The sequence below is a fragment of the Aulonocara sp. 'chitande type north' Nkhata Bay genome, linkage group LG14 (assembly GCF_057382095.1).
Source record: "Aulonocara sp. 'chitande type north' Nkhata Bay isolate Kocher_YH1m ecotype deep benthic linkage group LG14, A_spYH_male_GT1.1, whole genome shotgun sequence".
NCBI classification, from domain to species: domain Eukaryota; kingdom Metazoa; phylum Chordata; class Actinopteri; order Cichliformes; family Cichlidae; genus Aulonocara; species Aulonocara sp. 'chitande type north' Nkhata Bay.
Window position 1 is genome coordinate 21,760,110 of NC_141357.1, and position 26,713 is coordinate 21,786,822.

The 26,713-nt window shown below is 39.7% G+C and overlaps 2 protein-coding genes across 2 annotated transcripts in view; both read right to left on the bottom strand.

The window, feature by feature from the left end:
• grik4 (glutamate receptor, ionotropic, kainate 4) overlaps nucleotides 1-26,713 on the bottom strand; it is a 362,254-nt gene that overhangs the window by 244,549 nt on the left and 90,992 nt on the right. Inside the window, exon 2 of the mRNA XM_086261523.1 lies at nucleotides 17,745-17,927. The gene's annotated coding sequence lies outside the window, so the exon portion shown is untranslated. The remainder of the gene's footprint in view (nucleotides 1-17,744; nucleotides 17,928-26,713) is intronic.
• LOC147314532 (uncharacterized) overlaps nucleotides 1-26,713 on the bottom strand; it is a 52,234-nt gene that overhangs the window by 18,116 nt on the left and 7,405 nt on the right. The gene's annotated exons all lie outside the window — the stretch shown is intronic.

Below are 26,713 nucleotides of genomic sequence, written 5' to 3' on the forward strand. Positions count from 1 at the left end.
GCAAGGATTAAGACACATTCAGTATTGATGTTTGAATTGGAGCAGAGGCGAATAGTTACTGCTGCCGCAAAGGTTTTTGTTCTTTTACACTTTGACTCAAACATATTAGCAAAATAAGCTGAAGGGTTTGGAGCATGAGATCACTATAATCCCATTTAAAAATCAAGAGCTGGCTTGTAAGCCATGAGTTAGGCCATGGTGCTGACTTGCTGCTCGGAGTGTTGCGTTTTCACATGTGCCATGTCAGACATAGCAGATTGATTGGACATTAAATGGTTCTACAGTATCTGTGGGATTTAATGAGTACCCCGTGGCTAGTAGTATTTGATCAGGTCGTATCGTCTACCATCGTATTTGTTTGAACGAAAAGATAAAAGAGAAGGAAACTATACAAAATTTTCACAAGATAAACAGATAGCTCATAAAACGAACAGAGTTTTTGAGGAGATTGGATATTGAAATAAAATAAAAAGAGCGCAGCTATGGTAAAATCACTATACTTGGTCGATGCCACTAAATTTCAGGCCACTACTCCTTCAGACCAATACAGGTAAAAAGTGCTTAGTTGGTAAAAACATACAAATTCAGTACTGGACTCTGGCAGGCCGACAAACCAACTCATTAAAAGTGTGCACTTATCTTATGGTGTGCACCATCTATTCTTTTGTTTCACTGAGCCTGAGAAACAGGCACTTTGCTACTTCGCCAAAGGAAACTTCATTCTTTGACGTATCCATTAAAATGCAGCAGTGCACCACAGCTAATAAAAGGAGACAGAGGACAACAGCACGACCACCTAACGGCATCATAAAGTTAGTGAGTGGAGCATAAATAATGGAACACTCATTTTCTCACACCGCCTTGGTCTAGCTGCCAGTACTTTCTCTGTATCACAGGTTTCTGTTCGGCAGCACTGGAATCAGTTTGGAATATTGGTACAGACTCGGATGGCAAATATATGAATGCCATGCCACTGACTATATAAATTAGGTGCATTGGAGCTCTAAAGTAGTTCTGTCAGAAAGCAAAATAAAGTATAAAACCAACAGGGGGAAAAAAATACGTGTGAATGGACTACTCTAATGGCATAATGCAAGGCAGTTTCACCTCAAGAGGAATTCAGACTGATGATATACTGTAAATTTTTATAAAGTCACAGACCTCAGTAGTGCAGTTTTCTAGCAAAAAAGTCACTGAGATGGAAAGATGGGCTATTCTAAAATCTTGTATAAGCCTGGATTTATGTTATGATTCGAGGCCAAAATGTAAGGCTTAAATCAAAACAAGAGTAAGAGGTTTCACTGAATATGTGAGGCTGCTCTGAGCACTTAGGCATAATGATGGTGGTAAAAGTCAGCATGAAACATCATTTTTGTTTCCCAGATATTTAAGATATTCCACCGAAAGGGGGGAATGTGAATCTCATGGCAGCAAAGGGAAAGCTGGGATCACCAGTGTCGCCAAATCAGAGCATACTTCCTCTCAAACCCATTAATCACTATGTCTAAATTTTGAGGCAGCTTACAAAATACACATATGAGTAATTGATATTTTACAATGAGATTAGAAGCTCGGATCAGCTTATGGTGCTACGTGATGAAGAGAGTCACCAAATCCTGAAGGATTCATGCTCTGTAGGGGACATAAATGTCAGTAAAAACCTTCATAGTAGTTGGACTCCTTGAAATACACCAATCAGATGAAATATAATGATCATTTACACGAGCAAATAGCCAAGATGATTATCTAGTTACGGCACACATGTAAAGACGGTGTTATAATGAAGAGGCTGCTATCAATGATGCTGTGCATCTTTAGAGTAAGTGAGTAAACCATCCACCTACAATGGACACTGAGCAGAACAGCTGAACTTTGGAGCAAACGAAGAAGGCATGTTCAGTGTGGCACTTCAGTTTAATACAGCATGTGTCACCTTACATTTATAGTTTTGTGCAGATCGGGTGGAGTGCATGCCTGGGCAGATGGGACCCGTTTTCGTAACGCGCTTGCAACACACCTGTTTTTGTTCATCAAAACATTTCAATCTGGACCAAAGACATTAGCTCTCTAAGCTACTAGCACAGCCACAAACGACATAACAAACACAACTGAGAATAATTTAAACAAAGTCTGACACTAATGCTCAAATAAGAGAATTCACAACAAGTGTGCAATGCCTGTCAGTGGGTCTACTGCAGTGCAGTAGCTGTTGGGTTCCCAGAGTGCTAACTGAGGCATGACAGTGCTCTGCCAGACAGCACTCTTCCATCATTTCCCTTAAGTATCGAAGAGAACAGCAGAGTAAACAGACACACTGCAGGGACCAGCACACCCCTCATACATAGAACGCACATCTGCAAACCCCAGCTACTGATTCAACCTAAGTAACAGCGAACCTCTGTCCAGACTACAGGCTTAAATCCTTCACAGTAAAGCCAATAAAGCCAGCATTAAAGTATTATGTCCATGCCTCTATTTCCCACTATCCGGCAACATCCCAAAGCATCCATATATGTCTGACCTTCTTTATACACACACAACATCCACCATAGTGTATTAATTTAGTAGCTATTTAAGGAAACCGAGGAGGTGGTTATGTATGTGTGTGTCACTGTATGTTAACATGCATTTCTTTATCTGTGTATGAAGTGAGATATATCTCCCACGGACACACTGATCGGGGAGCGTGCCATGTCAGTGGAGTGAGAGGGACTTATGGAAGGTGCTGCATTGGTGAGACTTACAGCTAGGATAAATCTGGCCTGTGTGAAAAAGAGCCAGGGGTGCAATTACACTGAGATGGAGGGACAAAGGGATGGCAGTTTGTTTGCCACAGCATGGACTCTATTGCTCAGTGATTGTGAGAATGGAATCTATTTGGTGCAGAGAAAAGAGACCGCACACAATTTTTGTCTCTCGACATGTCCATTTGCTGTGCCACCGCACGGTCTCACACACTCTATTGTTGTGGCCTCATTTCTCTCTGGACACTTCTTTGCTTCCATTAACAGCAACCCTACTGTCCAATCTTTCACAGAGTTCTTCATATTTGAAGGTCAGTGGCAGCCTGACATGTACTCAGAGGAGAGAGAGGACCCAGTTGAAACAGATGGGAAGTGCTGATTCGTGTACAGAAGAAGAGAAAGTCAATCAATTTGAAATGGGAGTCCAGAAATGGACATGGCAAGCCAGCGTAATCAAATCTAAAGCTTATGGCAAAGAGAAATGTTCCCGGAATTTAATTGAGAGCAATGTGATTATTCTTGGAGGGAATTAAATCTCATTGTTACGCTTTTACTCTAGATGTAGGTTGGTAGCTTAGTTAAAAATTTGTACATCTACCTCCTATCCCAGACTTTATGTCCTTGCTAACATGTGCATAACATTTACCGTAGCTACCGGATCTGATTATGTGTGCTGTTCTTTTAATAGGGAATCTGCTAAAACACAGCCTAGCTGGGTAAATGCTAGTATTGTTATGCGAAGAATCACATCCTCAGATTCCCACAATAAATTATTTTGATTGCTGACATGTTTTCATAACCTCTAGTGACCAAAACTAGAAAAAAACAAAACTGTGCAGACACATTTTTCATCTTGGGTAGAAGTGTGTAATAGCTAAAGGTCATCTCCCACTTTCTTTGTGAAATATGAAGAAAGTTAGACTACTATTTTCAAAACAGATTTAAAAACTTTCTAAAACGTGAAATAATGCTAGATGCTACTAAATGGTGAGAGAAGTGACACAAGATAATAAATCTTTTCCATACTTTGTTCCAGTGTAATTTGTGGTGGTCAGCTGGCACTTCCCTAATATTCGGCTTAATGCTGAACACATAATACACAACAGTGCTAACACATTTCATACGACGTTTTCCTCCAAGGTAGATATCGAATTGTGCATTTACTAACAAATATATTCAATGCAGAATAACATCAGTAGCTAATCTTGGGCTCAAATTAGTAGAATGATATCAGCTGTGTGGTGGTCGTGTACTGCTGGGTATTAGTTTGTTCTGACAGTGCTAGTGCAAGCTTTGAACATGCTTTAATGCACTAGGAAAACTTTTGGGAAACACAGTTTCTATATATAGAACTGGAGTTTGAAAACAGAACACTGGGTGCTTATATGTTTGTGTGAGAGAGACAAAAGAAAAACAGAGCATGTGAGAAATTCAGAGAAAAAGCCAACAAGAGTCAGAAAGGGAGTGAAGAGGCGATACAAAGGCTAATGTATCAGAGGGCTCTCGCTTGGCTTTGTTCACCCGAGAAACCTGGAGCTCAAGGACATTGTGTCTGTGTTGTTTGGAAGGTAACAAACTCAAGGGAATTAAAAAAAAAAAACCTACTTTTAAGAGATGACACATCCTGCTTCTGAAAACATTTAAATCTGAAGAGAAAAACATGGTGTTGGCTGCACTGTGTTTTTGCTATACAACACTGTGGGTTGGCCCATTCAGCTTTTATTAATGGGAACTCATCAATTTAAGTTTAATCCAGAGAAATTTGAGAAATGTTGTTTATTCATGAGATTGCTGTCTTTTTTTCTCCCTATTATTATTCACTGTAAACTTGGACAGCATCTCTTTTTCCACCAGTGGGGAATCTCAAGCGCAACAGTCCCCTTACTGCTTGTTTATATCAGAAAATATAAAAGTAGTCAAGCAAAGCTCAGGTTGACAGCACTGTCATTTTCTTTGAAAATATTCAGTCGTAAAACAAAGAATTAGACAAACTGAATTTGTGAAAACGTAGTGGCGGTAATGAAGGAAGGGGATCACTGAAATTTTTGCAATTCATCCTTTGGGGACCCTGAAAGTTTTAGACGAGCCAGTGATCTAACCAACCGAAATAACTAGAGGCAAAACTAGTAAACAAAACATATCTATGCACTGATTGAACCCAAAGTGAGATGATATATTCAGATACGCCAACCAATGATGAATTCTATGCAGCAACATGGATTGTTATTGGTGACAGCATTAATCCATTGCTAATCTGTAAATACAATTAACCCATCACCATAGTCTCGTGAGTCACTTCAGATTATTTCCCAGAGGAACCCACCCGAGGGATTAATAAAGTTCTATCTTATCTTATCTTATCTTATTAAAGAGTTCAGTTTTGTTTCTGACGTAAAATATCTGTTTTAGACATGCAGCAGCATGCAGCAACCTTTCAGTGCAAATCAAGCTCCTTCAGACTAATTTTACATCACTTCAACAATGAAACTCTGAAATAAAACAAGCTGTATTGTCAGCTATGAAGTAACAGACATCTGTCATCTCTTTGCATTTAAAGCAGTTGCTCGTGTTTGCTATTGCTGAATGATGAGCGAGCTCTTGCTCAGTTTGCATTTAACTTTTCAGAAGTTATTCAAATGTTCAAAATGTTTCTGTTTTTGCTCTAGCCCGGCTCATTAGCTTCGAAGTGATAAGGCAGGCCGAGGGAGAGAGGAGAGAGATTTTCATCACCGTCATGTTCCATGAACCTTCATTTCTTTAGTTTAAGGGCAGCAAGAAGATTTTTTTAAAAAATTGGATCACTGTTAGACTGAAAATTAGGCTTATCTATACACTTTATGATTCATTATAGTGGCTTAATTAACGCTGTCGGCAGTATTAGTTGAACACTTCTCACAACAAGCCAATGGCACCCACAAATTTCATAAAATTAAAGGCACAGACGCTTACAAGAGTTGCCGCTTCAGATTCCAGCTTTAACCACAAGTGCACGTCATGGTGTTACATGAAAAGTGAATGTTTGACTTTAAGAATCACAGTCAAATTAAAAATCTTGCTTTGAAATTCAGGGAGAAGTTCTAACTGTTGGTTGCAGAACTGTTGAACCTCATTCTCGAAACTTGAAAAACGAAGCATTTCAAGACATCAGAGCTTTAGTAAGTACATGGAAAGATAAAGCACTTTTAAAAGGGATTAGGAAACCAGTGATCTATTTTGGAAACAAAGAGCGTAAGTGAAACGACCAAAGTTAATAATAAATATGTTGATGTATTAGATAAGTGGAAGAAAATAGTTGGATGGAGACATGGATGGAGAGATGTTAATGCTAAGCAATGCCTCAAGTGGGATGCTGCCAAATATATATTGTCTGAAGTGTCAGTAGAGGGCTGCCACACTTGAGAGAAGGTGAACTATAAAATCCCAGAGTTAAGCCTTGGCCTCAGAGCACGGTCTCCTGTCTCTTCAAGGATCCACTCCAGAGCTGGATTAGCATGTTAAGTGAAATCTTGTAGAGACGTAATAGAAACCACTATAACACAGGCGGCTTAAGCAGCCATTTCACTTCACTAACAAAAGGTTCTCATACTCTTCCAAAAAAAAGAAGAAGAAGAAAAATGTGTCCGGCAAGAGTAACGTATACTGTAAATATGAATGTAATAAGTTAATCATGTTAATGATGACCTGCTGCAATAAACTTACTAAGTGTTTTATCTTATTGTAAAGTGTCCTTGGGTGACTTGAAAGACGCTCATAAATAAAATTTATTATTATTATTATTATTATTATTATTATTATTAAGATAAACTCAAACTTCTCTTACTAAATATACTGTACAAACAATATTAATGTAAACTATTTCCTGTTCACGTGTGCATTAATACACACCATGACTGAACAGGTTATACGGCAGGATGGCCATTTTATTACCCTAACACTGTTCCGGTGTATAAATTCTCGAAATGACGGGGTCATTTTGCTCATCAGTAACAGATGTGTATGGCTTTGTTGATGCTCTAACAGTGGGAAGTAGAGCAGATGTTAAATGGAGCTTAGCAAATGTGCAATCAGAAAGACGACTTCATTCACTCTCTTCTGGAGCCTCATTCATTACCTCTGTTGGCTCGTGTCCATTCATAGACTTTCATGCTTCTTTTTATTATGCTATCGTGTTAAAATCATTTATAACTCTTCAGTTCCTAGCACCGAGAAAGCCAAGAGAACAAACACCTACAAGACTTACAAACAAAGCAAAAAAACTACTAAAACTTGACCCACATGTGGGAGATCATCAGTATACTGCTCCTTGGAGCACCAGCAAGCGCTGCTCACCCACCATCATGATCTAACTGATGATCTGTCTTTGGGATATGTTGCTGACATTTATTAAGCTCATTACGATAATATATGCAACCAATATCAGCACTGGAAAAAACTATCACCATCATTTATATCTATTGTTGGTTATGAGTAATAAAACGTTTCATGCCGTGAAAAATAAAAACGAAATCAGAAACCTTCAACCAGTTAAAGCAGCAAACAGCAACTACTATTACTGCTGTTGGAATCTATCTTTCCACTGTGAGCTATTAAACTGCTGCCGCATTCACCTCCAGAAGCTTCCCCCCACCCCTTCGGCTTAGATCACTGCTGACCTGAGAAGCGATCAACCAAGTCCTGATTAATGGGTCTCTAAGCCTGCTTGGAGGCAATCACACTCAGAAGCTTTGGCCAAACAGTAACAAATGGGACGCTCAGCAATCATTCTTTATTGCATCAATAACCTCGGTTATCGATTAATCAGCATTAACATTTTAGAGGAGATACACACCTTAATTGCTAGTGTACAACACATCTTTATTGAACATTTGAAAATACTTCCTTGAATTTTCTAGACACAGCTGGAAGCAGAGGGTTGCGATCTATGTATTAGTCTGAGGAAACACTGAGTTGCTATGGTGATCAGCATGTGCAGAGGCAAGCTGTTATTGATGACTTTAAGAAATTGAACTTCTAAGTAAGCAGCACAGTACCTAAATTGATTTTGTCACTTGAAGCTAAGGTGGTACTGTGCAGATTTGCCCCCCTTTTAACTCTCCAAGGAAGTGTTATGGGCCATTTGGCCTGATAAGTAGAGACTTGTCTCTTGTCTGAATGGTGTGGTGGTGGTGGTGGTGGACACGCTTTTGTTTCTCTGAGAAGAAGGCAAAGATTGCCCTCATCAATCTAATGCCTCTTCCCCTGAGGTAATCATTTCCACAGAGCAGCACGGCATCTCATTAGGATGATTCGCTCTCAGTGTCAGTCAGCCTCAAACACCTTCACAACAAAAACTCTAGTGCGAGGGAAAACACACACTCTCAGATTATTAGACAACACGATGGCACTGGCTCTCACACCTAGAGTACATTAGTGTGATTGGACAAAATGCATTTTCTATTCCTAAGCAGCATTTCATGATAATTTGACAAAGTGAATGCAATCCTTTCCATCAGTAGACTTTATTTATAACAAAAAGCAAGTTCTCATTATCATTTCTTCTACAAATAATTCAGTGTATGTACAGGTAATGATAACGTGCATTATTATTTAGTGGTGATTCAAGCAAAATATTAAGACAGTTAAGTTACAGGTGCCGTCACTTTCAGAGTATGCAAACAGGCAACGTAGCATTGCGGTCGCGGGGGGATGATGCATATGAAAACTCAAACAACTGAGATTATTTAAAAAGACATATATTAATGTAATGAAGTTAATGACTGCTGTATGTGGGATGATGTGATGTACATACGCATGCATACTCTTGTAGTATGATATCTTTTAGCAACATGACACTTGTTGCCTCTTTTTCTACAAAATTATTAATATTGCGTAAAACTTCTGGAAAAAAATACAATATATATGGCACCGGACCCTTTAGATTCGATTTTCTCTGGCTTGTGTGTGTGAATGCATCATTTGATTTCAAAAAGCTCAAAGCCACAATTCCTCCCCTGAGAGAAAACCACAGCCAGTGGAAGGAGTCTAGACACTAAATCTTTCTGTGACCTTTATGCAACCAAAGAAACAGCCTTGATGCCATATATCCACACATGCAACTGCACATCACCAGCCTCAGGCTCTCTATTCTCCAGCATTTGGTGAGAATGGGAGAAGTACAAAAGACCAAGTAACAATAAAGAAGGAAATCAGGCTGAAAACACAACTGGAATGCTTTTTTCTTCACCTGGGACTTCAATCTAGCATCGACTGTGCCCTTCATAGGTGGATAAACTCTTGCCAAACTCCCACCAAAATCATCTAATCAAATACAGGTGAAGCTTTTAAACCGAGAGTTGAGCTACACGCCTCTGATTGTAACCAAACACAGTGATATAGCATTTAATAATATATCCTCTAATATCAGATGAAGTTAAACACACCTGTTTTTTTTCTTCCTTTACCCCAATCTCACCTCTCTCTTTCTTTACCCAACCGTGCACAAGGCGATAAACGAAACGAGGGCTGGCATGCTCCCTGGACATTTTAATTAGCTGGTCTTTAATTCAGCCTGACCCCCTTTCAACTTTGATCAGTCGGCGGGTGCTCTGATAAGGACCTGTCACTCACTTGCAAAGAGCGGGGTTATTCAACAGCAAATTGTCTCTTTGCAATTTGCAGATGCTCTCTTCCTGTGCTGTCTTGGAGGAAGCGTTCACAGCTCAGTGAAAACTAAAAGCCCAATGAGAATGGAAATATAGCACGTGATCTGTCCTTATTCATCGCAGCTCTTCATTTACTACACCACCACAGACGTGGACAGGGCTTGAATGCAAGTGCATTCACCTGATTAAAACAAGTCCAGAGTTTCCCGGAGGCAAAATTATTGTGTATTAGTGTTACCCTTCAGTCCCGAAGGCGAACATTGTGTTTCATTTAACTTAATAATGACACGAGGCTTGGGCTTGATGAAAACCAGCTAAGAGCAGCGATGATAATAGAAACTAAATTCTGTATTTATGTAACACTCAAAGTGCTAGAAAATGTCTGTGGTGTTTCTGCAGACAAAGAGCCTAGGGAGTACTTATTTCTTAAAATACCAAAATCAGCCTTATAGCTCCAAATAATATCTAGCTTTAACAGTATGCATCCAACATAGACGCAAAGTGGCAGACACAAAGTTGTGCAAGAAAAAAAAACCCTCATCTCTCGATGCACGCTAAGTCAATTTACTACTGTGTGCTCCATTCCCTTGACAGCAAAGAGCACAGCAGATTGAAACGCCCTGTTCATATTTGCCATTTCTATTCATTAGGCTTTTTAAAAGATTACTTTTCTAAATTGTATTACTTAGGCCAATAATCATGCATAACAATAATAATCATGCAATGATTTCCTGAACCATCACCTTCCCTACAACGTGCTCCTGCTAAAAAGCATGAAAGGGTGAAAATGGTGTTCTCTACCAAAGCATCAGTTTTTTAGCAAGAACCATAATACGTTTAACCGAGGATTACGCGGGCATTATTGCTGGGAATCTAAGCTTCTGAACCAAGCTGAAGCCCAGATTGTGGAGCCGCTAATGGCCTCTAACCAGGCTTAAACAATCCATTATCCACAGAACAAATGGAACACAGCATTGTTGGGTTTTTTGTCAACAAAAGATCAACATCAGCACCTCTGGCTTCATGTCACCGCATTGTCACGTTCCAAGTCTGACCTCTTCTGCCCTATTATTACAAGACTTTTCAGGCAAACTGGTCCCATTTATTAGCCAGCTTACTCTGTGACAACAGCCAGTTTCTGTGTAACTCTGACTCGAGGTCTCTCCAAGTTGTAAATGGGATTGGAAAGTGTCCACAATAGCTGAAACAATACCACCCCTCACCACACACCACTGGAGCAGGCAGTACCGTCTAGCCTGTTTACACGCTGCTGCCCTTCAGTCTTGTGCTGATCATATCTGGAGATGCTATGGTGACTTTGCCAGCTACACTCACTCAAACTCCTTCTCAACCTCTTCTTCTGTTTCTAATATCCGAGGTATCATGTCTCTCTCACCGCCTCTGTTTCTCTGTCTAAATCCTCAGACAGTCTTGCCTTCTCTCTGTCTCCAAACCCGTCTCTCTACTCCCTACTATCTCTTATTCTCTTCTGCTGTGCCTCATAGCTGTGCCTTCCTTTCTTCTAGCTAGCTTTTATTTGACCTCTACTTAAAACTCCTCCATCTCTCGCCGTCCTTCTGTATTTCTGATCCCAGAAACCTGCACCTGAAATCGATATTCTTTCCCATTCAACAGGCAGTATGGTAACAAAAAGTATAAGACACGATCATTGACTGAAGGAAACATGGCATGAAGTGAGAGAGAGACAGACAGAAACTGAATGTTTACCAGCAGATTTGTGCCACTGAGTTTAACAGTGAATCTTAATTCCTTCACCAGATACCAGAAATTACAGTGCGCATTCATGACAACTGCTGATGCAAGTGGCAGAAAATCTTATGGAGGTTGTGTATCATGGGTTTGGATTTTCCAATTATGCACTACTGTGTTCATAAAAAGCCAAGCAGCATCTCATAATGCAGACAAAAATCAATGCTTCATGTTCCCCGGCTGCACAAAAGGGTATGCTTTGTCCTTTTTAGCATAAATGATGTGTGAATGAATTGCAAGCATAGTCTCTAACATCACATGGTCCAACAAGAGTGCCTATATGCATATTTTCCACACCCTCCATTGCTAAATGCCCAAAAATACCAAACCTGGGTTTGGTATTTTTGGGCTTTGAGTTTGCATATTTTTGCCTCGTTAATTGTTATAAATGTTTTCAATGAATGCAGATTAAACTACTTCTTCTAATTCCTATAACAGAGTTGTCTATTGCGATGAATGCAGCTCTATACATCTGTTACTTCTGACAGCTACTCACCGGCCAGATGCTGCCACTGATTAAGCTCAAAAGCGCCAAAAGCCACCCCAACCTTCGCCCATATGTCACTCAATTCTAATTAAGATGGTTTGGTCTTAATTAAAGCAGCACCTAATAAACAAGGTTTTTATATTTCTATTCACACTTAGTTTGGGACTGTTTAAAGGAGCAGCACAGTACATTATGCATTTTTTAAAATATACACACACCAGATACTTTATTAGATACACCTTGGTAGTACTAGGTTGGACTGCCTTTTATCCTTCAGATTGAAATGATCTGAACTTTTTGACATAGTGTGTTATCCTGCTCCAAGCAGACATGAGAAGATGTGGTCGTAAAGGGAAGGACACGGTCAGCAGCAATGTTCATATATGCTGTAGCTTGTATAAGTTCCTGAGTTGGTACTAAGGGACCCAAAATGGACCAAGATAGTATCCCCCACACCACCACCTGCCTGAGCTGCTGATACAAGGCAGTATGGAGCATCGATTAGTTGTAATGAGTGGTTATATGAGATGCTCTCACCTTCCTCTCAGCTTGAAGCAGCTGTCCTTCTCAATGCATTTTCACAGAGAACAGCTTCTCGTGGGATATTTTCATTCTTTTTAAGCCCTAGAGTCGGCTGCGTCCCAGCAGATCAGCAGTTTCTGAAATACTCAGACCACCCAATTTGGCATCAACAACCATGCCACGTTTAAACCTCAGCATCTTCTGAGTTGCTGCCATGTGATGTATTGTGCAGTATTTCAGGTGCATAATTATACTATTTCTCATCCGCGTAGTTTGTCATTCAGCCAGTGTTATACTTTCTAATTCATAAGCTGCACTTCACCTTGTAAAAGACAGCTTCTTAACTCTTTCTAAAACCTTACATCCCCTCTAGGCTTTCTTCGCCATGTATATTCAATGTGCTACACAGACGAGGAGTTCTGTGTTTGAATCATGTGTTATCCGTTGTACTCTGATCTTGCTTATGCATCTTTTGTTCCCCCTGATTTCATTTTCCAGAAGAGCTGTCAGGCATGTGGACAAAACTGCCTACCACATGGTGTCGGAGTAATGAACAATTTATGTTCCGCCAGTTGAGATCCACAATCAGAAACCATCTCCATAAATTGGCAACAAAAATATTCAAACAACAATTTAAAAAGCTCTGATCAACCACAAGTCAAGCAAACACAACAACAAATAGAGGACCAGCAAACTGAGAGCTGAACTTGGACTCTTTGATATAACATGTTCCTAATGATTGATAAACATGACTAAGTATCACAGTATAAGTTTCATCATAACCTTGCCTGATTTAAATTTGACCCCTTCAAGATCATCTACTCATGCACCGAAGGACCACTTCCATTCCTGCCCATATTTTTTTACGTCACTTCCTAGTAGTCTGTTATGACCACTTGTACTGTGCATGCTGCAGTTTTACCATGGACTTCAAATATGTGCAGGGTCACTGGTTTTCATACAATAGTTTCCAGTTGACAAAGCCACATTTTCAAGCACTCCTTATTACCATTTTACAGTATAACTCCTCCTTTCACTTTTTTTTTCAAACGATCTTTTCAGTTTTAAGAAAAATACACGTCTCTGTTTTCAGAAAAGCACATGGACCTGATGCAAATGAAGCCTCCGATCTCTTACGAATGGAGACCAAACACTTCTTCCGCTTTGTCCTCTCTGCCCTCACTACCATGGATAAAATAAGATTTACCGCAATTTTCTTTCCATGATGTCTGTGAACTGTTCTTCACAGAAGTAGAAAGGCCTAATTAGGCAATCCCACATGGACCCTGAGCTTTAATCACACCCTAATGTTCACAGCCTGGTGCTCTAAGGGTAAACATACAAAAGGCAGACATGGACTTGCACACACAGATCTATGCCTTCCTTTATAAAAGGTTTTGCTTCTAAAGTGTCTTTAAAATACAAATTGAGTATTACAGGCCCTAGCTATGCATTTTAATTTATTTTACAACTTACAAGCATACAATGGGAACAATTTCAAAAGATAAAAAGATCCTTGAGGTTAGCAAAATGGTAATTAGCCAATCAAAATCTTGAGTCATAAAACAACAAAGGCTATAACAACACCAGTTTGCTGAGTTTTCCATGAAGAACTTTGAAAATCCTCCATGATTTGTTTTCTGTTTGAACTCCTATCACCATGCAAGACGTGACGCAGACCATATATAACCATAACTATATATACAAGTTTCTGGTATGCTTGTGACCAATGAATTTTAAATGCAAGCATTAGCGATTTACTCATTTTCTTCAGAATTAAAAGACTGGGAGGAGACACAAACAGAGCCTTCCCAAAGGTGTGCCAGTCCCAAAGCCTGGATAAATAGGAGGGTTGCATCAGGAAGGGCATCCAGAGTGAAATCAAGCATGCAGACACGTCTGCTGTGGGAATCCCTTTTGAAACAAACGAGAAGCCAAAAGCGTCTGTAATCATTAAAGTATTTACTAAACAAAAATTGGTGACATCATGTATATTCATTCATTAAAATTCAGAGTTTCTTTTCCAACAGTAACAAGCTCAACACCAACAGCACATATAAAGAAGCCAAATGGCATTCAGGCTGGATTGGCGCTATGGTCAGCTTGGACATCCCCAGTAACTTCTTATTTGGCCTCCAATATACTAGAGCTGTCTACCAGAGTTCTTGTACCTGTCTGCCTCAGTAATCTGCCAGGGAGCAGACAAACATCAGTGGGCCTTATCTCTACTTCTCAGGAGCAGCCAGGGAAGGAGGCAGGTAGCCCAGAGGCAACAGAGACAGGAGCAGACTGGTGCAGGCTCGTCAATTCAGTCAGCACACAAATAAAAGCAGTTAATCAAACGCAGGCATACACAAACATCTATACACACCACAGACATGCCAAAGCACATAAAAGGTATTCTGGAAATAAGGAACTGAGCGCTATTTTATATCTGCTAAACTTAATGCACTGAACCTGCTGTAGTGTAGTCGCAGAATAAAAACGTGAAGTGAAAATGAGCTTAATAGGTCTTAACGAGCATGACGTACAAGAACTAGTTCAATATTTCCAATAATAGAGAATGGTGTAGTTGTCACATACTGAGTGGCTAAAATGCAACATTTTCACCAAAGATTCCACAAGTGGGCAGTGAAATTGAAACCATATGCTCAATCCACTTCCTTTGAGCCAAAGTCAATAAAAAGTCAAATTCTGTTAGTAGTAGATTTCATGGGGCACTCGAGCCTCAAAGAAATTCAATGTCTGTACAGCACACTGTGTGTTCCAGCATTTGTATTCACAGCAAACTGGACCTGTGGGAGAATGTGGTGGCTTAAAAATATGAAAAGCGAGTCCTCCTGAATATGAATAGCAGTTTGGTTTTACTGTTACTGACACACATAAGAGTTAGTAATATGACATAGGCTAAATCAGTGTTCTTATTTTTGGACCGTGCCTACATGTGTGGGTGTGCACATGTGGAGAAGAGGATTTTTTTCCTTGCAATAATTGAAAAGTTTCAAATGGAAACATGTTATTCAACGTGCTTTCAAAAAGGCTGACTATGTAACAGCTTTTACAATCATTTTAGCGTGTGTTAAAAGGTAGGAATTTCTTTCAAATGTAAAGGATTTTAGATCAACAATCTGTGGGGTCTAATATAGAGTATGTCATTACACAAACCGTACTGAATTGGTTGTTGATCCAAACTCATTTAGCTGTCTTCTTATGACATTTCTTTTTGGTCTTGATAGTGTACAGCTGTCACATTCACACAGAATCTGGTAATGTAGCGTCTTCTGCCGTGGTTACATGGAGGTGTGGGTGTGTTTGTTTGTGCTTTATAATGTAACCTCTGCTAAGCAAGCAGAAAATAAAGTTTTATTTCAGCCATTCACACCTTTGTTCTCATTAAAGCTCTTGTTTTCCCTTGACTCTCTAGCTCACTTGACCACCATAAATCAACCATGAGGAGGGCAAGTCTGAGTGTTGTGTTTACAAAAAGGAACTTGATTTTTACCCAGAAGATGAGATTGTTGACCATGCGGAAACCTTTGGGACTGAAAAATAAAGGCCAAAAAGTTCTTCTAGTGGCCACCTGAGGTTGGACTCCAAAAGCAGGTTCATGCCCACTCATCCTGATGTTTAAATATCCAACTTTACAGCATCATCTTTACTGCCTAGTGCAAAAAGTGGTTTTGATCAGGCCTTATTGGATGTTAACAACCTCATAGCACCATTTGAACCCAATAGAGCACTTCACTCTCATACTGCTGGTTTACTTTGGTTCCTACAGTATTTAAAAGTAGAATGGGAGGCAGAGCTTTCAGCTTTCCGCTCCCAGTTTGGATTCAGGAGACAGACACTCTCTGTACTTTTAGAATTGGGCTTAAAAATGTTCTTTTTAATAAAACACAGTTAGGGCTTCTGTAGATATCCTGCAACAGGCTTGGGCTTCTTACCACGACGCATTATTTGTTTTTACTTCACTCACTGTTTTTTACTCACTGTGTGTTTATAGTACATTTTGCTTTTAATCATTACTTACTATTAATCTCTGGCTCTCCTCTACAGTGTGTCTTTATCATATCTTCCCCCCCTCACCCCCAACCATTCATGGAAGATGGCTGCCTTTCCCTGTGTCTGGTTCTGCTGGAGGTTTCTTCTTGTTAAAAGGGAGTTTTTCCTTCCCACTGTCTCCATGTGCTTGCTCATAGGGATTCATCTTATTATTGGGGGTTTCTCTGTATTATTGCAGGGTCTTTACCTTACAATATAAACCACTTTGACACAATTGTTTCTGTGATTTGGCACTATATAAATAAAAATGAATTGAATCTAGTTTTTCTGCTTCAGAAAAAATTTGAAACACAGAGTTTGTTTCAAATTTTGGTGCATGAAATTAAAGACTTATAAAGCCTGTTAATTAACAATCTCTGTCTCTGCACTCATACATCGCATGGATGCAGCTTGCTAACCAAGTGTCTTAGTGTTTATATATTCATAGTCATAATGATATATTGACCACATAATCCAAATACGGTGATTTCTGGTTTGAAAAAAAAAACAGAAAACTCACATGACAGTGGCAAAAATGCTAATGATTAAAAATGAAAAATCCTGCCACAAGCATGAAAGTGGCTTTTTGTATCTTTTATGAAATCCTGAAAACACCACCAGTAGTTTACCACTGAAACTTCGTAAAAATGAAAAAACACTACTCCGAATTAAACTGGGATGTTTTTGGTGTAAAAAAAATTAACTGGAACTTTTTCAGACCTGGAAATTTCTCAAGTTTCCAACTGAAGTTGGAGTACATCGGAACTGAACGTCTCCCATACCGTTGTGTTGCTCTGCATGTTATTTCGTGAAGTCAGATTCGCCTTTTTGTTACGCACGTTTATTTTCTCCACCCCCCTGATCTGCTTCTAATTCAGTCAGTGTTTCTTCTGCATTTTCCAGAATTACTTTCAACAACTCCCAGAGAACTTGCCTGGCCTTTGGCTTACACTTTTATTTATAGATGCAGCGAGCAATACAGCATACTAATCACAATACTAAGAGCAGAAGCGCGTTTTCCCTCGCTGACTTGCTTCTTCAACTCACAAGAGCAACACTGGGTCTTTTGGAGCTGCTGACAAAATTGGAGACGTGGGCGGCAATTCAAAGGTCTATCCTAGTGTTTACCAGTGATGTTTTAGATTGCTGATATTTTTCCACTTGAATTAACCTCTTGAACCCAGATATTACCCTCAAATAGTGCCAGTATTATAAAAGCATTTTACTTCAATTTATAGTAGACTACTGTAGAAAAACAGATTTTCTCTGCTATATGGACGCTTTGTTTAAAGGATGCTTCTGTACAAGTTTCTTATATTTGGGGACAATAACCACATGTGATGTGCAACTTTAAATTTCAGTGGAAATATGCTCACATTTGTGAAGTTTTTTTAATACAAAATAAATATTGACATTCAGCATGGTGTATCCCTCTTACACACCCTACAGCCCACAGATGGCAAAAAGACCTTAGTCTAAACTCATTGTCATTAAACAGGGCAGGTGAGTGGCGGCTGATTACCAAACATCTTTTCCTACCTTTGATCTCCTGAGGTGTGGGGCTCTAATCCATCTTGCAGCACAGGAGGCTGTCTGATCTAGGTGGTTGTGGTAGCCACTTAGCTCCTCCTCATCTCACATACACATATAGTATGTGTCCCCGGCTCTTGCAGAGGGTACACACACAAGGAAAAGAAGATGGAGCTGCTACTTACAGGCACTCTGTATGAGAGAAAGGGAGGGGGAGGGGGGGGAGAGAGAGAAAGAAATATGAGTCAGAGGAGAGAAAGAAAAAAATGAATAGGTTTATTTGAAGCGCATACACACAGACCATAACCAGGTAATCTAAGCCTTTAAATTGCACCGGGCATCAAAAGATGTATACATTTTTGTTTTTTTGTCCTCCTCAGGATCCTTAGGTAACTACATATTTTCAAAAGCAACCACATAATGCATTTTAAATCAGGTTTGTGATCAGGTAACTCCCATTGCAGTCCAGATATTAATGCTGAGGACATCCATTTATCTCGCATACAGTAAGTTTGAAATCTGCACAGTTTCAAAGTTCACAGTCCCAATTTGCTGATGGTCTTGTTTTACTGTTTGTCCCTTACTCAGCTAGATCCCCTTCCTCTTTATAAAGCACATCCAACATTTTTCACACTGTCACCGCACATACTTTGAGCAGCTTTGGGAGCTCATCAGCATTCAAAACAACACCTAGCACCCAATATTCCAAGACAATTTTTGCAGTAAATGAGAAAGCAAATGTCACTTCAAGATGAACATTAATCTCATGTCATTGCATTTTAATGGCACCCTTACTCAGGGGGGAATTAAACCTCTCCCCAGAGATCAACCCCAGCGCTTTGCACCACAGTGAAATTGTCGTCTTTTGTTAGCAGATTCAGTACCTGCCATGCAACTTTCAGCACACACCAACTTACCATGCTTCCTTTGAGTGAACATAAACATCAAGTCATGGAGAGCACTTGCTGAAAGCTACATTTTCTTTGTCATAAGCAGAGCTTGCAGCAGCCCACTGTGATTGTCAGAGTTCTAAGAAAATGAATTATAAACAATCTGACAGACAGTACTGCATTCAAATGACCTTTGTGCACACTTCTTTTTTTGGCTGCCCACTATAGTGGATCCATTTCCATCTCACCTTATCGTTAGCATCGTCCTCTATCATTCTAACCTTTTGCATGTCCTCTTTCACTACAGCCACAAAGTCTTCGTCTTTTTCTCCTTCCTGGCAGCTCCACATCTGACATCCTTTATCCAAAATAGCCACTCTCCCTCCTCTGCACATGTTTAGACAATCTCAGCCTTGCCTCTCTAACTTTGTCTCCAAAAGGCTAAACCTGAGCTGTGCCTCTGATACACTTATTTCTAATCTTGTCCATTCTGGTCACTCCCAATGAAATCTGCAGCATCTTTAAACTCTGCCACCTCCACCCCCAGCTCCGCCTCCTCTCTTTTTGTCAGCCAAACCATACATCATAGGTGGTCTCGCTACCATCTCGTAAACCTTCCCTTTCACTCTTGCCGCTATCCTTCAGTCACAAATCACCCCTGATACTCCTCTCCACCCACTCCACCCTACCTGCGCCCTCTTCGCAACCTCTCCTGTGCACTGTCTGTTAATTTTGGATGGTTGACCCCAGGTTTTTAAACTCTTCCACCTTCACTTCCTCTGCTCTTGGATCTTCACTGTTAGAAATGCCCTATGTGCTCCCATCTTCCAAAAAATCCTATTATGCAGCCAATAGAAAACAATTTGGTTCTGGTAGTTTGTCTCTTGTAGATTTCATATTTTGCCCATTCCTCAGTAGGAACGCTCTACTATATAACAGATACTGCTACTGTGCAATGATAACAGACACAGAGAGATACTGGGAGCACTGCTACTCCACCAGCTTAGATTTGTCCTGAAAGTCCTCCGGTGGCAAAGCTATTTTACAAAGATGAATCAATTGTTGTGCTCAAAGCGATGTTTCATTCGGCCCGGAAATCCACTTGTCTCTAATTACTTGCAAAAAGTTTGAAAGAATATATGCATCTTATGCATTTAGCTTTAGAGTATTATAGTAGGAGCAGAATAAAAGGTTAGATCAAATGAATATCTGGAGCTCTTGGAGGGGATGTGGGATAAATAGTAATAGGAAAACTTTTGAAGTGCTGACATATGTAAAGTTTCAGCAAAAAGGATATTGTTGCTGAATGTTCCTTCGCCCTGCTCTCCCCTCCAACTCATTTCACTCCCTCTTCCTCCTTTTTTATTTCTGTTCTTTTATCTGCCTTAAAGCTTTAGGCTGCTGTATACAAGCCAAAGGTACAGAATCCATTTCCCACCAAAACACTGCCCAGAGGACTCAAATCTCTATTGTACGACCTGCCCTACATTGAATAAACTGGGCTATTGCTCTCAAATGTCATCATGTGGAGATATTTCACATCATGTACTGTGGACTGTGGAATACACTAAATTAAAACATGAAATAAAGAGAACTATGTTCTGAATGCTTAAAGGTTAAAAAGTACCAGAACTACTAAGAGCTTCCCATCAGTAAATTTGTTTAAAAAATAAAAACATGTGTTTAATTTTATATATTTATCTGACTAAATCCCCTGAGATGTACATGTGTGCAAATAGCTACACCATGACACGTGCATTTAGTATGTTAAAAGAATTAATCCACCCTGTTTTGGTGGAAAAATGTTTGTGAGCGGTATGCTTGTGATGTAGTAAAAACACCCCTGATGAGCAAGCTGCAGGGTGTATTTTAAAATATACACAACCACTGCAGAGCCAAAGCTACATTATGAGAAGACCTTATGAAATTGTTCTCATGTATCTTGGACCATCTGCACAGCAAGATGATTACCCTTAGGCTTCAGTCCTCCTGCACGTTCTCAACTCTAAATTTGTAAGTAGTAATTGCAAAAACAGTGGGTAGATAAAGCTCGCAGATAAAATGTTCAGAAACATATTGAACATCATAAAAAAACATGCATATTGTTTAATTAGGAAGTTACAAAGTTACTCGATCCATCCCTTTCTATAACCCCAAACCTAAATGAGCCAAAGGCAAGTCAACACTCCCGTGGTAAAGGTTTATGACAAACAAGCATATCGTAGCTGTGGAAGAACAAATAGTGGGTGATTTATCAGCACTGAAAAATAAGCCTCATTTTTAGACTGGTCTTTATTTTTACCACAAGAAAAAAAATCTATTTCAGTCATAATAAAATTAGTAATGGCTGAATTTAATTGAGACGCTTATTATTATTAATATTATTATCATTACAAGTAACATCTGTGCTGTTTCTGCAATAGATTTTGCAAAATCAACACTATTTTTCTCCCACCTATTTAGGAAAATCATCATATCTTATGCAAACAAACAAGCAAACAAACTGCTACTTTTATCCCACTCTAACTGCAGTTGCAAGTGTAGTTGCACCCCAAACATGTACCTATATTGGTGTGTGGATACGTCAGTGCAATTTAAAGTGTACTCATACATTTTATTTATAGCCTGTAAGTCAAAGTCACCAGAAGTTTTTTTTTTAACCTTACCTTCCTCTACAAATGAGAAGCTGTCCAAACTCAACTTGTAAAAAATGCCCTCAAAAGCAGTTTTATGATAATTTACCTTTGAATATGTTTTGAGCATTGCAATAGTACATGACATATGCAGATTGATATTTCACCATGAAATCAATGCAATATGAAAAGGGCAGGAGAGAGGTATGGATTTTTCTGTTTTTGCTTTGGCACGATCATCAATCCCTATAGGTGATCAGGGAAAAGGGGAGAAAAAGGGAAGGATGAGCGAGAGAGCCGCTAAGAGTTGCTGCACTGTACCCACTACAGTGCAGTAAAGCGACCCACCACTCTGACATTTGTTTTAGCAGAAAACATTGCAGCAACAACTATGATCAAAATTTCTAACCTAACGATTTTAGGACACCCTCATGCAGGTTTGGACACAAAACAGGAACACGTATTCTGAGTGTCTGTATCTGGACTTATAATGAACTCTTTTTAAGATGTTATAAACATTTTCACTTTGTTGTGCGAACTTTCCCTTCAACCTATAAACTAATGTATATTGGTTTTAATGCTCAAAGGATTGGATGATCAACAGAAAATGTCTGTATTAATCACTTGTGTGTAATTTTGCATTGCAAATAACATCAACGTGACCTAATTTTATCTTTGACGATTTGCTCTCAATCTTATTTGATAGCAAATTAACCATCTTTGGGTGTTTCGCCTTTTGCCTAAAAAGAAAAAGAAAATACCAAAGAATAGCTAGAACAAGATAAGACATTGTATTAGTTCCAGCTGTTATTTGACTCTGACCAGAAAAAAAAGATCATATTAAACTCCTGTAATGCAATAAAGAGCAAAAAAACAAAACAAAACAAGCCAAGGCTTCATAACAACTAGTTAGTGATTCTTGGTGTTTTAAAATGAGCTGAGCTAAATTTCAGTCTGCAAATGCAAAGATAGAAGACTTTCAGAATAAAGGTATCAGTTTATTTGGAAGCAGACACTCATAAGTTTACCACTAGAGAGCACCACTCTGGATGATATATCACAGACTGAATTTAAAGTAGTAAATCGGGAGAATGATGCATCCCCTAAGGCACTTTTTTTGTTTTCTAATGTTTATAACTTTGAGATTCTTGGTCTGCCAGTCAGCTTGTGGTCAGATCTGCCAACTCTGTTCTTAATACTGAACTCTGTAGCTTTGCCTCTAGTTATGAAGGAATATAGCTTCCTATCGGTCTGTGCCATGACCCCAATTGGAGAACCATATTCAATGCAACACACAGGAGAGATGAGAGGCGGCAGGAAGCTGCTCAGGCTGGCTGCCGGGGATAGATAATGCTTTTAGAATTCACGAGCTGTCATCACACCGTCCCCGATACTAACCCATCCCACTCCACTTCCATCAACCCCCAGGTGGCAAAGGGACATTAGGTGAAAAGTTCTACGCAGCGATACCATAAATATGCAGGCATGAAGAAACAAATCCTCACCGTTTTAGCTAACAACCCACACGTTACTGTGTGCTAAATATGGCCCGATTCAGGCAGGCAAACAGATTTAATCAAAACAAAGCCGTAATCCTTCCATTGTTTATTAATCTAGCGGCCAGAACGTTTTTGTCAACATTTTCGGTGACAAATTTCAGTAAGAGCTATGTGTTTTCACAACTGCATCTGCTAAAGGCAGAAACTGTGGAAACTGGGTGACAGACACTGAGGATGTCTGGTGTAAAAGAAACTGGGTTAGTCTACTGGTGATTAGGTATGCTACCATGTTCATTCTAGCAGGATACACTTGAACTGATACATTTTTTTTGGCCTGTGCCTTTTTGTAACTTGGCCAATAAGTGGAAGATATTATGACCGACTGGGCCTTACACAGTCAAATCACAGTCATGCTATGTGAGGTGTATAGAAGTTTAATGGCTAACACCTTCTTCAGCCAGAAGAGGTAAATAGACATGTCCTTCTAAATAAATGTGTGTGATAATGAGAATGACACACATGCATGAATTTAAAGAAGCTTTAAAGAGCAACGCAAACACAGCATGCTTAGGAAGCTCCTTTGGAGCTTTGTCACCCTGGTAGTTTTATGTAGCAGTCATACCCATGTCAAAGGAGTTTGCAAAGAAAAGCGTCTGGACTTCTTTAAGTTGCTTGAAGACGTTTCACCTCTCATCCGAGAAGCTTCTTCAGTTCTAAGGTCAAATGGTGGGGAGTCCCAGATTTAAACCTAGTGGGAGTTTCCCCCTAAAAGGGACAAAGAACCCCTGATGATCCTCTACCTAATCACATGAGCCAAGGTGTGAAAGCGGGTGTGGGTCCCAATCAGCCAGGGTATCGGGTGAGTTCATTGTGAAACCTGGCCCCACCTTATCATGCAAATTCCTGAGGTCAGATAGCCCAGGATGTGAGTGGGCGTTAAGGCGTCTGGGGAGGGAACTCAAAACTGGATTATAGATGGCAGACAGTTGGTGTCGTAAACCACCGCCTCTGTTCAAAGATGGTCGCTCACAGTGGACATAGATGGCTTCTGTGTTCCACTCACAGGTGGAGTGAGCTCCAGCAGGTCCTGAATCCTCGTCAGGATGTCCTCGACGAAGGCATTCATGTGTTTACTGCCAACAGAGAGCGGTAAACGAACACCATACCCATATGGAAAAGAAATAGAAAAAACTTATAAAAGACTTGCGCAAGATGTGGCCTACTTCATATAGTGAATCATATAAGGCTTATATGATTTCCTCATGAAAGTGGCCACTTTCTCATTACTTTCATATATTGTTTTATTAAGTATCCAAAACATACAAGTTTCATTTATATAATTTTTCAAGGGATCTTATATCTTGTATTTTTCACTCTGTTTTCATATATGTTTCACACAAGACAGATACAAACTTTATAAGATTTATATGTATATATATATGTATATATGTATATGTGTATATATATATATATATATATATATATATCTTTTCCATATGAGATAGCTCAGGTCGCTGTATTGTGAACCCTACAGACCTTGTGACTCTGGTCATCATCTGATCTTGGCATTTCTAGTTTGGACTTTGCAATAAAATGGTGTTAACAGATCAGAGCATAGTTACTGGATGGACTGTGAATGTTTAAAAAAAGTGGTGACTAAAAGATGAATGACTGGGAGAGATGGTAAAAGTGTAAAGGTGTGTGACTGAAAGAAAAAGGAAAGATGAAGCAGCAGGAGCAGGGAGGGGAGCTGGAGAAGTTGAGCAAGTGGCGAACTGCCACGTTGGGCTTTGCAGGACAGAACAGACTCATTTAGGCGTCTGCAGTCGATGCTGCTGAATGGCAATAGTGCTTCCTCTGCTGCTGGTTTCAGGGACGTGCCCTGAGTGTAGAGCAGCCTCCTTCCTGTGGCCTGCGGCCTTAAATCAGTTCTGCACTAGACACACCAATGGGCAGTTGCACACACGCTTTCTCCCACTGTTTCCCTCTCACTCGCTTTCTCGTGGCCAGCAGTGGTGCCCCATTTGTGCATCGTCACCCCAGGCTGAGACTTAAGAAGACAATATTGATGCTGAACTTTCAAGGTAGAAAAAAAAATACTAAAACAGATTGAGTAACAGAGCCCACGGAGAGGTACCAGTCAATGGGGAACCCTCAAAAAGACATCCAGATATGACAGTGTCAAAGAGGAGCTTAGGAGCTTTCTCACAAAGCTCTAACTGATGCAATGCTATGGACATTTAGGAAACTGATGAGGTAGGCCTGAAGTGCACTGTCCTGCCAGCAGGGAAGGATTTCAGAGAGGCTTATTTGATCCAGGCAGCCAGCAGAGGCGGGCATCCACACTACATGTGTGTCCCTGCATCTTGCTTCAAGGCAGATAGAATTACGAAAGCAACATGGCGATGAATCACGTTGGGTTTAAGCCTACCCGAGGACACCAGCTGTTCGTGAATGCTACAGTTGTGCATATTCATTTATAATGAATGGCCTGGAGTACAATATATTTCCCTGAGGCTATACAGGTATATGCATAATTTACCAACTTCCAGGAAAAGCAGGAGTACAGGACTAACTCGGGAAGAAAATGTTCTGTCAGAAAATCCTGTTGATAACAATGCAGCAGGCAAGAAATGTTTCAACAATTGTAAGAAAAAAAAAAGTTAACTACATTTTTCAACATGATTCAAATTCTGCCTGTAAATCCATCACCGAGACAAGAACACAGACATTTGAGTTATGACCACCGCACAAAACTAATCTTGCTGTCACAAACCAAAAAATGACCCGTATCTGTTCAGACACATAAAACGTCCTGTTTTCTGAAAGACATGACAGATAGTGTTTCTCCTATCAATATGTCATGTTAGCTCGCATTATGTGACGTTAGCCTACCTTGACTGAGTTTTAACTGTCCAGTGCAATCACACTGTTGACAACAACATAATATGTCGTACTTCTCAACACTTCAATTTGCTAAATAAATCCCAAAGATTGTTCCGGTACAAGAAGTTCTCAGCATCTTACGTGCATCATAAGTTATTCAGGATGTTGTGTACTTCCACACATCACCCATCACAAACAGGATTCTCAACAGGAACACCAAAGTATCTCACAGCCCCGTCTAAAGCTCTGCTCAGTCGGTTAAGATATCCACCCAATATCCAATGGAAACAGGGTAAGAGGTTGGGTATAACCTATACAGACGACCATCTATGGCTTTCTCACTGTTGGACCACCACCGCATCACCATGCTGCTTCTATTCAAATATATATATGCATGTTTTCTTTAAATGCACATGAAACAAATAGTTTTCCCATGTTTTCTTTGACATTTTGCTAATTAGATATTGGATATATATATTATATTTTTAATATTGAGAAAATATTGCATAGTTAAACATGCACCAATGATAAAACTATTTCAGTTCATTTCAATTGCCACAGAGAATGTATTTCATTATCGTGTCTTCTCCTGCTCCCGGTCTCATCTCCCTTCTTATAAGCAATGATTCATTAGTGTCGTTGTGTGCCATAAGCTAATTTACACACTCCTGTGATCATTATGAGCTGCTTGCCCTAAGCGCTTCATAAAGTATCCATCCCTTCTATTGATCCAAGTCTATCTGTTATTCAAGTCTCCGGGTGATTCCAGCTTTGTTTTTCAGTTTCCTTCTCAACCTGCTTGCCTATCACAGCCACACAGACAACACACAGTAATGACTGTTTGATGAGATGCTTGAGCATGAAGACTAGCTGACATTGAGAAAGGGCCTTGAGAGAGACATGCTAGTGTAGGCCAGTGGCCGCAGTGCATTCTGAGTTTAATTTATTAATGCATAAAGAGTTCTAATGTAAAAAATAAATAAATAAAAAGGGTCCTTGCGTTGGCTTGGGTTGTAAATTAAATCAACACAATCACAAATGCGTGTGAGACTTGTGGAGATGTGACAGCT